At 43.7% G+C, this 13,909-nt stretch overlaps 1 pseudogene; it reads left to right on the forward strand.

Annotated features, from left to right (window-relative positions):
- Positions 1 to 13,909, forward strand: part of LOC122661907 — a 44,069-nt pseudogene that overhangs the window by 17,549 nt on the left and 12,611 nt on the right.

Genomic DNA, 13,909 nt, shown 5'->3' on the forward strand with positions numbered 1-13,909 from the left:
ACTGCATCTACTGGACATGAAGGGGTGGTCCTGCAGCGTGAACGCGACTTCCCCTTATTCCCTACAAACTCCGTCAACCTTAATGGGAGTAATTATTTGATGTGGTTTAGATCCTATTCTCTTGCTGTGGGTTCCCGTGGTCTTTTTGGTCATCTTACGGGAGCCTCTATGAAGCCATCTACTGCTGGTCTTACTCAAATAAAATGGGAGACTGATGAATGTTTGGTAATGTCCTACCTTTTTAATTCCATTGATCCTGCTATTGCCCAGAGCTATCTTCTTCTTGATTCTGCTGCAACCATCTGGAAGGTTGCCAAGGAGACATACTCCCAGGTGGGCAATGATGCGTGGAGTTTTGAGATCTGTAGAAAGATTCACCGATTGCAACAAAAAAATCTATCTTTATCTTAGTACCATTTAACCCTGAGAGGTCTCTAGCAGACTTTGGATTTCTATGGGCGTTTCACTGCAAGTTGTGAGACTGACACAGTTGCCTTTCACAAGTGGGAAGATAAACTCCGTGTTTATGATTTTCTTGTTGGGTTAAACATGGAGTTTGATTAGATACGAGCACATGTTCTTAATAGGGATCCGTTTCCTTCTCTTGGGCTGGCCTATGCTATTGTTGCCTCTGAGGAGAGTCGTCATACTGCTATGGTACATTCTGTTCCATGGAGAGATCTGCTCTTTACACTGGTACACGTCCACTGTCCCATGGTGTTTCTCCTCAGGGATCTTCTGCCCGTGGGACTGAGAATCCCACTTCTGAGAAAGCTCCTGTGAAGTGTGATTATTGTGGGAAGGAGCGCCACACTAAAGACCGATGCTGGAAGCTTCATGGCCGTCCTCCTTCTCGTGCATGTGGCCAGGGTTGTTTGCCTGGGGCTGCTGCCCATCACACTACTACTGATGAGAACCCTAATGATGCACCTCTCTCTTTAGATGAGCTTTACTACCTACGGCGTTTGATGTCCAGGCTTGAGACTTCTTCTTCAGCGCCACCTGCCAGTGCCAGTGTTGTTTCTACCTCTTTTACCCCACAACCATCTAACTCCTTTACTCCTTCATCATCAGGTTTTCCTTTTGTGGCCAGTGTACCCTCGGTTGAGTCCATCCCATGGATAATTGACTTCAGGGCCACTGACCATATGACTGGGTCTCATTCCCATTTTTTTCAGTATTCTCCATTAGCAGGTAAACATAGATTTCGTATTGCTGATGGTTCTCTTTCCTCTGTTTCTGGTTAAGGATCCAACAAATGTTCCTCTAATTTATCTCTTTCTTCAGTTTTGCATGTCCCTAATTATACTACGAATCTTTTATCGATTAGTAGTCTCACCAGGGATTTAAATTGCAATGTTACATTCTTTCCTTCTCATTGTATTTTTCAGGACTTGGGGACAGAAAGTACGATTGGTTGTGGTAGAATGGATGGTGGCTTGTATTTGCTTGAGAGCTCTTCCTCAGCTTTGTCTACTGTTGCTTCTCTTCCTGGTTCCTCCACAACTGCTTTATCTGATCTTTCTACTTGGCACCGTCGGTTGGGTCATCCTCCCATTAGGACATTACCTAGACTTTTTCCGGATTTTATTAAACGATGTAACTTGAACAATTTTATTTGTGATGAAGCAAACTAGACATACTTATTCTATTTCTGATAATCGAAGTTCAGTTCCGTTTGGTGTGATTCATTCTAATGTGTGGGGCCTTGCCCGGTATATGTTTGTTTTTGGCTTTCATTGGTTTGTTACCTTTATTGACTGCTTTAGCCGCACCACTTAGATTTACTTGCTTCACTAGAAAAGTGATGTTTTTTTTCTTCCCGTTTTCAGTCTTTTCATAAGATGGTGCAAACCCAATTTGATGCCAAGGTTAAAATTCTTAGAACTAATAATGAGACTGAATATATGGAGGGTGCTTTTCAAACCTATTTAAGTGATCATGGGATCATTCACCAAACTACATGTGTTGACACTCCTGCTCAAAATGGTGTAGCTGAGTGTAAGAATAGGCATTTATTAGAAGTGGCCCGTTCCCTTCTGTTTGCCATGCATGTCCCTTCTCGTTTTTGGGGTGATGTTCTTTTTTAGCAGCCTATCTTATTAATCATATGCCTTCCTGTGTATTGGATAACCGTTGTCCCCTTGATCTTCTGCTGGGTTCATCCTCTTTTATTGTTTCTCCCAAAGTCTTTGGTTGTGTTGCTTTTGCCAGAAATCATCATGTGCATGGCAAGTTTAATCTTCGGGGTCTGCAGTGTATTTTTTTGGGCTATTGTGCAACCCAGAAGGGATATAAATTGGATTTGGATGTTGTGTCATGTGTATGACACAAAATTGGATATTGGATGTTGTGTACAACTCTGTTTTGGTTTTCGAATAGCAATGGGTAAGTCAAGACTAGGATCAGAAGAAAGCTTACCAAAGAGATGATTAGGAGTAGGACTTGGAGCAGGTATTGATTGTGTGGGAGCAGTGGTGGTGGTCTCTTTGTTCCAAGTTCCACGAGGAGGGAAGTATGTTCCTCGAGAAAAAGTCCAACTCTTTTGATTCTCTAGACTCCCCTTGGACTATAGGCTGCTCATTCTGTCCTTGCTCCTGTTCCTGACTAGTAATCCCATCCTCCAATTCAACAGAGACATCCTCTATAGTAGGCACATTAACATCCAAAGGAGCAATCAACGGGACCTCTTCATCACTTAGAACCTCCCCCTGGATAGGTATCGACGATGTAAAGTATGCTTCAGATCCCTAAAATACCACATCCATGGTGACAAACAATTTCCGAGTAGGAGGATGATAGCATTTATACCCCTTTCGGGGTAGCCGAGTAGCCAAGAAAGACACACTGGAGTCCTTTGGGGTCAAACTTCCCGTGAACATGGTGATTTCGGGCAAACACCACACATCCAAATACCTTGGGAGGCACAACAAAGGTAGAGGATCCCAACAGAATTTCCAAAGGGCAGCGGCCTCCTAAGACTCGGGAAGGAAGCCGGTTTATCAAATATGTGGCTGTAAGAATCGCATCATCCTAGAAGCGAGAAGGGGCAACCTCCAACAAATGCCGGTTCTTTCGCTCTGCAACCCCATTTTGAGCAGGAGTGTCCACAGAAGAGGTTTGATGAATAATTCCATGGGAATCCAGATAGGAGCGAAAGGCACCATCCATATATTCCTTGCCGTTGTCAGACCGTAAAATCTTCATCTTGGCATCAAATTAGGTTTGGACCATCTTATGAAATAAAGTGAAACAGGTAAATACATCACTCTTACTATACAACAAATAAACCTATGTCGTGCGGCTGTAACAGTCAAATGAAGGTGACAAACCACCGAAACCCAGAGGTGGAAACACATCGGACAGGGCCCCACACATCAGAATGAATCAAACTAAAGGGAGACAAACTTCTACTATTAGAAATAGGATAAACACTTCTAGTTTGCTTTGCCAAAGTGCAAGCATCACAAGAAAAATTATTCGGATTACATCGTTTCAATAAATTAGGAAAAAGAACTGATAAAACCCCCAATGGGGGATGGCCCAAACGACGATGCCAATTATTCAACTCAAGTAATGCAGAGGTGGGATCTGAAGACGGAGGCTGAGATGTCGAAGCTGCCGGTGAACTATCAAGCACGTACAGACCACCAACCACCTTACCACATGCAATCGTACAACCCGTGTCCAAGTCCTGGAACAAATAGTGTTTGGGAAAAATATGTTACTTTGCAATTTAAATCTCTTGTTAAGCTATTGATGGACAATAAATTAGTAGAACACTTAGGAACATGTAAGACAGATGAAAGGCATAGAGAACTGAACCGACCCCTTTCCCGATATAGGAGAAAGAGACCCGTCAGCAACTCGAACTTTGTGACGACCAGATAAAGGAGAATATTTGAAAAGAAGAGAGGAAGAACTTGTCATATGGTTGGTTGCCCCGGAGTCAATGACCCAAGAATCGGGTATGACCGAGGTGCAATTCCCACCAAATGGAATACCTGTGGAAGAAGTGGTAGACTGATCGGAAGGCAGAGAAACAGCCGAAGCAGCCAATGAAGGAGACACAGATGCCGAAGAAGACGTGTCCAAGCGAGTCATCATATCCCGGAGATTTTGCAGTTCAGCCACAACTTGTGAAAGAGATTGGTCGGGCTGCTCCTTAGTAGAGGCCTGATGGGCACGAGCATTGTTGGGCCGATTGGAACCACCCTTCCCACGTCCACGGGTATCCGCAGGGCGACCATGAAGCTTCCAACATCGGTCCTTAGTGTGCCACTCCTTCCCACAGTGATCACATTTAATAGGGTCGATCACTAGTCGGCCGATCACTACCAATAGCACGAGAAGAGTTCCTATGGGAAGAAGATTGAGAGCCAGAAAGGAGGGCCGATCGTTCTTGAGTAATGGGAGTAACCATGGTTGTACGCCTACTGTCTTCAGCCGAAAGAATTGCGTAGGCCTGCTCAAGAGTGGGTAGAGGATCACGATTCAGAATATTAGCCTTGATATGATCAAACTCAATATTGAGACCAGCCAAAAAATCAAAGACCCACAACCCATCTTCCCATTTCCGGAAAGCTGTAGTGTCAACATCACAGGTAGCAGTGAAGATGCCTAAAAAATCCAATTGCTGCCACATAGTGCACATTTGATTATAATATTGAGAGAGGGACAACTCCAACTGCTTGGTCGAGTGGATCTTTTGATGGAGCTCATAACATTGGGCAGCATTCCCAACCTGAGAATATGTGTCCTGGGCTGTCTTCTAGATCTTGGCAGCCGTATCAAGGAGAAGGTAGCGCCCGACAAATTCTTGGTCCATGGAATTAACCAAATAGGACATGACCAAGAAATTAAAATTCATCCATCGATCTTGTGCAACACCAGCATCGGGAGGCCTGACAGCAGTTCCAATGATGTAGCCAGATAGACCACGGGAACCAATCGCGAACAAGCAAGAACGAGACCACAAGAGATGGTTGCTGCCATTTAATTTAATGGGACTGGCTGGGAACGGCAGAAAATCTCGTTGCGATGTTCCATCAGGGCTAGAGGAAGCATAAGTGATCTCTGAGTTATTAGGCATGGTGGCTGGAAAAAAAATCTCAAAGACAGAAAAAAAATTGCCCCAAAAAAATAAAATTACTGCATATGGAGGCGAAAAGAGCCCTTGCTGGGAGTCAACTCACCACCAAAGGTGTAAAAGAGAAGGCGGCAAGGTTGGAGAAGGCTCTCGCGAGAAGGAAAGAGAGGCCGAGAGGGGTCGCGGGAGGCTGGAAGGGAAGGTTAGTGGAAGCCCTAGAGGGGTTGACGGAGTCTTGGAGGGGCTGGTGGAGGTCGGCGGAAGAGTGGTGGTGGTGGCGGAAGGCTGGCGGAAGGTGAGTGGTGGCCGGAGGTGGTTACGCTAGGACGAGATCACGAAAGAAAGAAATAAAAGGAAAAAGTTCATTGCCCATATTCCCGGATGTTTTTTTGGCTCTGATGCCATGTTGAATTCCGTGAATACTGGCTTGATCAGTGTGACCAAGGCCATGCTTTATTTATAATATGATAGAGAACATTCTAGAATAGGAACAAGGATACAATTATCCCTAGGACAATTTTACCCTTGAACCCATATTATAACACTCCTCTCATCTCCTTATTCTTCTCTTGTACTTTGTTCATTCTCTTATTCTTTTACACAGATCCTGGTTGTTAAGATCAGGTTTTGTCACATGGTATCAGAGTGATGAAGAAAAAGAGAAACAAAAAATCTCCATCAGATGCTGACACGCAGTTTCTCTTCTTATTCTGTCCTTGATGTAGTTCCGTGTTGAATCAATATGAAAATAAGGGCTTGATGATTTATCTCCTCTCTGTGCATGGGTTCTTTCTGTCTGCATATGAAGTTTCTGCTGATGATATATCTTCTCTGCGCATAAAGTTCTCTTGCTGGATTGGTGAAGATCAACACCTTGAGGCACCCCTGTTTTGGTTGCCATATTGCACCTTTTGGTACCCTTTTTTCTGAGTTATATATTACTTCTGGTGTGCTAATATGTTATGAGTAATATTGGTGGAGGATTTTGAGTAATATTGGTGGAGATTAAAATCCTATCCCTGATTTGCTGATATACTGCCACATGGGGCACCCCTGTTTTTGGGGACTTTTCTGGTCATCTTGTTAGAAGGCATGTAATAGGGGTAGCTTAGGAACTAGTCTCATTACTAGTTGTCTTATTATGTAATTCTGTTCTTTCTTCTTTATTTTCCTTGTACCTCCCTAGGGAGGTGGATGTAATTCTCTCCTTATTATGTTTGAAGTAATATAGGTGTATGGAGAAGTCTCTCCAACACAACCGTATTCACAACATAACATATTCTCTTCTCTTGACTCCTTCTTCCTCCAACTTCTTCCTCCTCTCCTACTTATCTCCCTAACCTAAATCTAACTTGGTATCAAAGCCTTAGGGTTTGAGAGTCGAATCTATCTCCTTGTTCCCATTCTTTTCTTCTCTTTGAAACCCTAGGGAACAAAGGGTTTCAAGGAGAAGCTCCATATGTAAGAAACCTGTTGAAAGGAGAATGAAATAGGTTTAGTACAAGTGTACAACCTATTCTCAGGTCTGCAACTACTATTTGAGCTTGGAGGAAGCTACTTGAATGTTTTTGAAGCTTCTCTAGCCACTGCTAGAGTTACCGCCTGCTCCATCTTGGAGTTTCTGTCTCTCTCTATCTCGGCAGGGTTTTGGAGCTTGGACTATGTCACTAGAATCGCCCAAGAGTGCTGGTGAAGACCCTTGTGCTCCTTCTTGCTACTTGGAGACTCCATAAGAGTACTATCCTTTTTTTGTGGAGCTCTGTTTTTCTGCCCAGGTAAAGCCGAGAATGCTCAACTTCTGGTTTTCTCATATTTGGACTGTAATACCCTATCTCCTTCGGTGAGTGATGCTTGTGCACAGCTTTTGTGAAGCAGTTTGAACTTGGTTGAGATTAATGCTATCTATTGGAATGTATTAGGGTGCAGTTTTTCAATTCTGCCTCTGTTTTTCCTTGTATTTGGTTCTCTTTGGGTTGAGTGTGCACTCCCCACTTGGATTGGTACCCAAGTATATGGTCAAGTACCATTTCCCTTACATGATGGTTGGTACAGAGTCCTCTGAGCTTGGTTCGGCTGATTCACAGCCCCCCTTCAACAGCTCCTCAGTTGGTTTATGAAAACACTCACCAACAGATTTCCGTTGTGAAGCTTGATGGTACTAATTACTTGGATTGGTCACATTCTATGAGATTTTCCCTTAGAAGTAGAGGAAAACTTGGATATATCACAGGTACTATCAAGACTCCTGAAGCTGGTTCACCTACTTTTGATAAATGGGAGACTGAAAATTCTACAGTTATGACATGGTTGATCTTCTCCATGAAGCCCGAGATTGGGAGAAGGTTTATAAGGAAAGAAACTGCCAAAGCTATCTGGGATAGTGTCTCTGTGGCCTTTGATAGAGTAGGTGACTCTGCCAAGGTCTATCAGCTCCATCAAAAAATTCACTCAATGAAGCAGGTGTTAGAGTTGTTAGTATTTCTGTATAAGGGTAGTTCTGTCACTGTCTTGTTATAAGACTTGACTTAAGTTGTATTTTTCCTTTTTTTCTTTCCTTATTTCCATTTACCTCCCTAGGGAGGTCAGTGTAATTCCAGAAGTTATTAATGAAGCTAATATGTGTGTTGAGATAACTCTCAACACATAATCGTATTTTCTCTCCAAACCTTCTTCTCTTATTCTCTCTTCTTCTTCCTCTCTACCTTTCTCCTACCCTACTTCTGTATTTACCTATTCAAAAATCTTAACTTGGTATTAGAGCAGTTCTTCACTGGTTTGAGAGTCGACTAAGGCTTGGTTGGTATTCTTTTACCTTTTCTTGGAACCCTAGAAAAGTAGAGGGTTCCATTAGAGGCTGTATTATGTGAAATACCAACTATACAACATTCTTTGGAGTTGCTTCTTTCAACCCAACAGTAATGGAGGGAGTTTTCCTGCTCGTGGAATGGATTTGAGGCCCTAGAAGCTGGACAGAGCATTTCCGCCAGCTGTAGAGTGTTTTGCTCATCTCCTCCTCAACTCTCTGTCATTTGGTATGTGAACTGCAGCTTTTGAATCGCCTAGGGGTCCTCTTTCAGACCCCCAACAGCCCTGTTGTCAAAAGTCCTTGATTGAGGAGCATAGCTCGATCCTTTGCTGGTTCTCTGTTATCGGCAGAATCTGTCTTTTATGCCTGTGAGTTGTTTTTTGGCAGAAATAGCATAAATAACTCTTGTTACTTGGTAGTATTACCTATTTCAGTGCACTTAACTATTATGGAGTGGAACCGAATTGCTTGTGAGTGTGGATTTCCCTTCAGTTGTTGGCTGAACTGCTATGCAACCTATTTCTTTGAGTTGGACTATTTACTTGGCTGTTTCCTTGTGATTGGGTAGAGTTGTTTTTTCTCCCCATTTGTTAGTTGTGCAAGTCACCATTCTGCTGTGTTGACTCTGTGTTGAGCATTTGTTTGGAACCACATCCACCATGAGTGGGAATGATTGTGAGGTCACTGGACCAACTGAGGTCGCTGGACAGCCTACTAGCAAGCCAAGTAGTTCTTCTCCAACTATGGTTTCTTTCGATCACCCCAACACCCAAATCTCTGTTGTAAAGTTGGACAATACCAACTACTTGGACTGGTCTTGTTCTGTGAGGATGTCCCTTAGAAGTAGGGGAATGTTGGGGTATATCACTGGCTCTGTTAAGGAGCCTGCCACTACTGATCCAAGATATCTGAAGTGGGAGACTGAGAACTCCACAGTTATGACCTGGTTGGTTTTCTCCATGAAACCTGAGATCAGTAGGAGATTTATGGACAAGGAAACTGCCAAGGAGATGTGGGATAGTGTTGCTAGGACCTTTGATCGAGTTGGTAACTATGCAAAAGTGTACCAAATTCACCAAAAAGTCATCAATATGAAGTAGGGTGATAGGAGCATATCTGATTACTACAACACTGTTATCGGCCTGTGGCAAGAATATGATCATTACAGGTATCTTCGCCTGTCAAACTCTGAAGATGAAGCCAAAGTTTACAAGAATCAGGAAATTGAGCGGATTTTTTCTCTCCTTGGTGGTCTCAATCCAGAGTATGAGCCCATTCGTCTGCAGATTTTAGGGAGGCTCCCCTTTCCATCCTTGGATGAAGTTTGCAGTTACTTGCAAAGTGAAGAAACCAGGAGAACAACTATGGACACTGTGCCATCTACTGAGAGATCTGCTCTTGTCTCTAGTTCCCACAAAGACTGGAAAAGTAGGGGGAAAGGCCAAGGGCCAACTCGTGGAGATTACCGTGAGAGATTTAAATGTGATCATTGTGGAAAACTGGGACACACCAAGGACAGGTGTTGGGATCTTCATGGATAGCCCCCTGGTATGCGTGGTGGTTCTTCTGGTACCCGTGGTGGCAAGCGAGGGGGAGCTAGAGCACACTCTGTCACATCTGAGCCTGCGGCATCTGTCTCCCAGCCTAGTTCTGATTCCCTTTCACAGGATGACATTGCAGCCCTTCGCCGGCTTATGTCTCACCTTGGAGGGTCCCCCACTGGTACTGCCTCTGGAGGTTCAGCTTCTTCTGCCTCAGCTTTACAGGTCTCATCTGCCCCGTCCACTGCTCCCACTTGGATTATTGACTCAGGCGCCTTTGACCACATGACTGGTATGTCACAGTTTTATGACTCCTATTCCATTTGCTCAGGCAGGGACAAGGTAAGGGTTGCTGATGGTTCCCTTTCCTCTGTCTCTAGTAAGGGTAATGTGAGAGTTACCCCGTCTATTTCCCTTGAGTCTGTCCTTCATGTCCCTGAGTTTGCTACTAACCTATTGTCTGTGAGTCACCTGACCAAATCCTTAAATTGTTGTGTCACCTTTTTCCCTTCCTATTGTCTTTTTCAGGATTTGGAGACAAAGAGGGTTATTGGTAGTGGGACTGAGAAGGGAGGACTATATCATCTTGAACCACGGTTACCGGAGCCATCTACTGCTACAGCTTATGTTTGTGGTCGGAGTGACCGTAGGACTTTGGAGTTTGCCATGCTTTGGCACCAACGCTTGGGTCATCCATCTTTTGCTGTTATGAGGAGATAGTTACCTCATTTGTTTACTTCTTTTCCTCCTTATGTTTTTCAATGTGAATCATGTATTTTTGCTAAACATTGTCGAACATCCTATCCTTAAAATGGGAATAGATCCACTGTTCCTTTTTCTATTGTTCATTCTGATGTTTGGGGCCCTTCCCCTACTACTTCTATGTCTGGTTTTCGTTATTTTGTTTCATTTGTTGTATGACTATTCTAGGTCTACTTGGACTGTTTTGTTGAAACAAAAGAGTGATGTTTGTGCTGCTTTTAAAGAATTTTATCGACTTATCAGTACTCAATTTGGTACTCGGATCCAAATTGTTAGGTTTGATAAGGGGGTTGAGTACATGTATGGGGGGCTCCAACAGTTCTTTACTGCTAACGGTATCATCCATCAACTGGCGTGTGTGGATATCCCCCAACAAAATGGGGTGGCTGAGGGAAAAAACTGCCACTTGTTGGAAATAACCAGTGGTCTCCTCTTTGGTATGCATGTGCCTAAGACTTTTTGGTTTGATGCACTTCTAACCGCTGCCTTTCTCATTAATCGGATGCCATCTCCACTCCTTGGCTCCAAATCTCCCCTAGCTCTCCTTTCTCCTCAATCCTCAGTCTTCTCCTAGCCTCCAAAAGTCTTTGGTTGTGTTTGTTATGTTCATGTCAACAAATCAGCCCGTACCAAGCTTGATCCCAAAGCTCTTAAGTGCATCTTCTTGGGCTACTCTGATTCAACCAAAGGCTATAAGTGCTACCATCCCCCTTCCCGAAGGCGACTTCTCTCCAAAGATGTCACCTTCTTTGAGTCTATTCCTTACTTTTCTTCCACTCAACATCCTGTTCAAGGGGAGAATGCTAACAGTGAACATGATGCCGATGTTATTCCATTTCTACCTCCATTACCTACCTCTACTTCCCCATTCTTATTTGATATTGGAAAGTACAGAGAAGTTCAGGGGGAGGATGTTGTTGTTGATATTGATGCTAGTAGTGGTGGTGATGCTAGCCTGGAAACAGAATACAAGGGAACAAGATTCAAAGATCATGTATTCACAAGAGGTGAATGCTTGTTGAAGAAGAGAGGAAAGCAACCATGGTATGTGATGAAGGGAACTGAACCCCGCCAAAATCCCTCTTTGGATCCACATCCTCAGTCTCATCCTCCTCAGCCAGGTAATACTTCTCCTTTTGAATTAGATCTTCCCATTGCTATGAGAAAGGGGAAGAGAGCATGTACTAACCCCATAACCTAGTTTGTTTCCTATGACTCTATTTCTCCCACAGGTATTGCCTTTTCCACTGCCCTTGAGTCTTCTTCTATTCCCAAAAATGTCACAGAGGCCCTGTCCGATCCAAAATGGATGCAAGCAATGTCCAAGGAAATGGTGGCTCTGGAAAAAAACAATACTTGGACACTGGTTGATCTTCCCAGGGGGAGAACTCCAGTGGGATGCAGATGGGTTTATACAATCAAGTATAGATCCGATGGTACAGTGGAAAGATACAAAGCTAGGCTGGTTGCAAAAGGGTATAGCCAGGTGTATGGTGTTGACTACCAGGAAACTTTTGCCCCTGTAGCCAAGCATAACTCAATCAGGGTCCTTCTTTCAGTAGCTGCCAACAAAGATTGGCCAATGTACCAATTAGATGTGAAAAATGCATTTCTTCATGGGGATTTAGCAGAAGAAGTATACATGCAGCCTCCACCTGGTTTCAAGTGTTCCTTGGCTGAAGGGAAAGTGTGTCTCTTGAAGAAAGCTCTCTATGGCCTCCAACAGTCTCCTAAGGCCTGGTTTGAGAGATTTAGACAAGCCATCCTGAAGAATGGTTATTATCAGAGTCAAGCTGACCACACCTTATTTATCAGGAGAGGTAATGGTACAGTTACAGCTCTCATTGGCTACGTTGATGACATTGTGGTAACTGGGAATGATGTGGCTGAGATAAACAGATTGAAGTCTTATCTGGCCAAACAGTTTGAGATCAAAGACCTTGGACTCCTGAAATACTTCTTGGGTATTGAAGTTGCTAGATCAAGGAAAGGAATCAATATTTGTAAGAGGAAATTTGTCTTGGACCTTCTGAAAGAGACAAGCATGATGGGGTGCAAGCCAGCAACTTTCCTCATTGATCCGAATCATAAGCTTGGGGATGAATGTGGATCTCCTCTTATAGATGCGAGCAAGTATCAAAGATAAGTTGGGAAACTAATCTATCTCTCCTTGACTCGACCAGACATCACTTATGCAGTTGGGGTAGTGAGTCAATTCATGCATGCTCCTAGGAGCGGACATCTGGATGCAGTGTATCGTATCATTAGGTACTTGAAATCCTGTCCTGGAAAGGGTCTTCTATTTGCCAAGCATGACCATTTGCAGATTGAGGGTTACACAAATGCTGATTGGGCTGGTTCAGTCTCTGATAGGAGATCTACTTCTGGGTACTACACTTTTGTGGGTGGTAACCTTGTTACCTGGAGGAGTAAGAAGCAACCAGTTGTAGCTAGATCCAGTGCGGAGGCAGAGTTTAGAGACTTGTCTCATTGAGTATGCGAACTTATATGGCTGAAGAGACTACTTCAGGACTTGGGCTTTGACACTAAAGGCCCAATGAGACTTTATTGTGACAACAAGGCTGCTATAAGTATTGCCCATAATCTGGTTCAACATGATTGAACCAAACATATTGATGTTGATCGACACTTCATCAAAGAGGAGCTGGATTCTGGTTGCATTTGTACTCCTTTTGTGAAGACAGGTGATCAAATAGAAGATGTTTTCACCAAGGGTCTTGTTGCTAGTCTATTCAGTAGCCTATTGAGCAAGTTGGGAATGTATGACATTTATTCTCCAGCTTGAGGGGGAGTGTTAGAGTTGTTAGTATTTCTGTATAAGGGTAGTTTTGTCACTGTCTTGTTATAAGACTTAACTTAAGTTGTATTTTTCCTTTTTTTCTTTCCTTATTTCCATTTACCTCCCTAGGGAGGTCAGTGTAATTCCAGAAGTTATTAATGAAGCTAATATGTGTGTTGAGATAACTCTCAACACATAATCGTATTTTCTCTCCAAACCTTCTTCTCTTATTCTCTCTTCTTCTTCCTCTCCACCTTTCTCTTACCCTACTTCTGTATTTACCTATTCATAAATCTTAACTGCAGGGTGACAAAACTATTTCTGAGTACTACAGTGCTTTTCTTAGTCTTGTGGAGGAGTATGACCACTACAGGGACCTTCATTTGACCAACCCAGAGGATGAAGCAAAGGTGTATCAGACTCTTGAAAAGGAGCGTGTCTTCTCTTTACTTGGTGGTCTGAACCCTGACTATGAGCCAGTTAGACTCCAGCTGTTAAGCCGGTCTCCCCTTCCCTCTCTTAGTGAGGTCTATAGTTACTTACAGAGTGAGGAGACTCGGCGGCTTACTATGGAACCACCACCAGCATCATCTCATGAGAGGTTAGCCCTCAATTCTAGTTCTTTTCGGGACACCCGTGGAGGTGGTAGAGGCCAAGGGCCTAACCGTGAGGAAGCTAGTACTGTGGAGACAGTTGGTGCCAGTGGAGTTGGGCGAGACAGATTTAAATGTGATCATTGTGGACGAACTGGATACACCAAGGATAGGTGTTGGTCTCTCCATGGTCGTCCTCTTGGTACACGTGGTCGTGGAGGCCGTAGAGGGGGCGCTCGAGCTCATTCTGTGATGAGGCTGATGCTCCACAGGATGACTCCACCTTTATGGATGCAGTGGTTCGCAGGGTCATGTCAC

This window comes from Telopea speciosissima, chromosome 5 (assembly GCF_018873765.1).
Source record: "Telopea speciosissima isolate NSW1024214 ecotype Mountain lineage chromosome 5, Tspe_v1, whole genome shotgun sequence".
NCBI classification, from domain to species: Eukaryota; Viridiplantae; Streptophyta; class Magnoliopsida; order Proteales; family Proteaceae; genus Telopea; species Telopea speciosissima.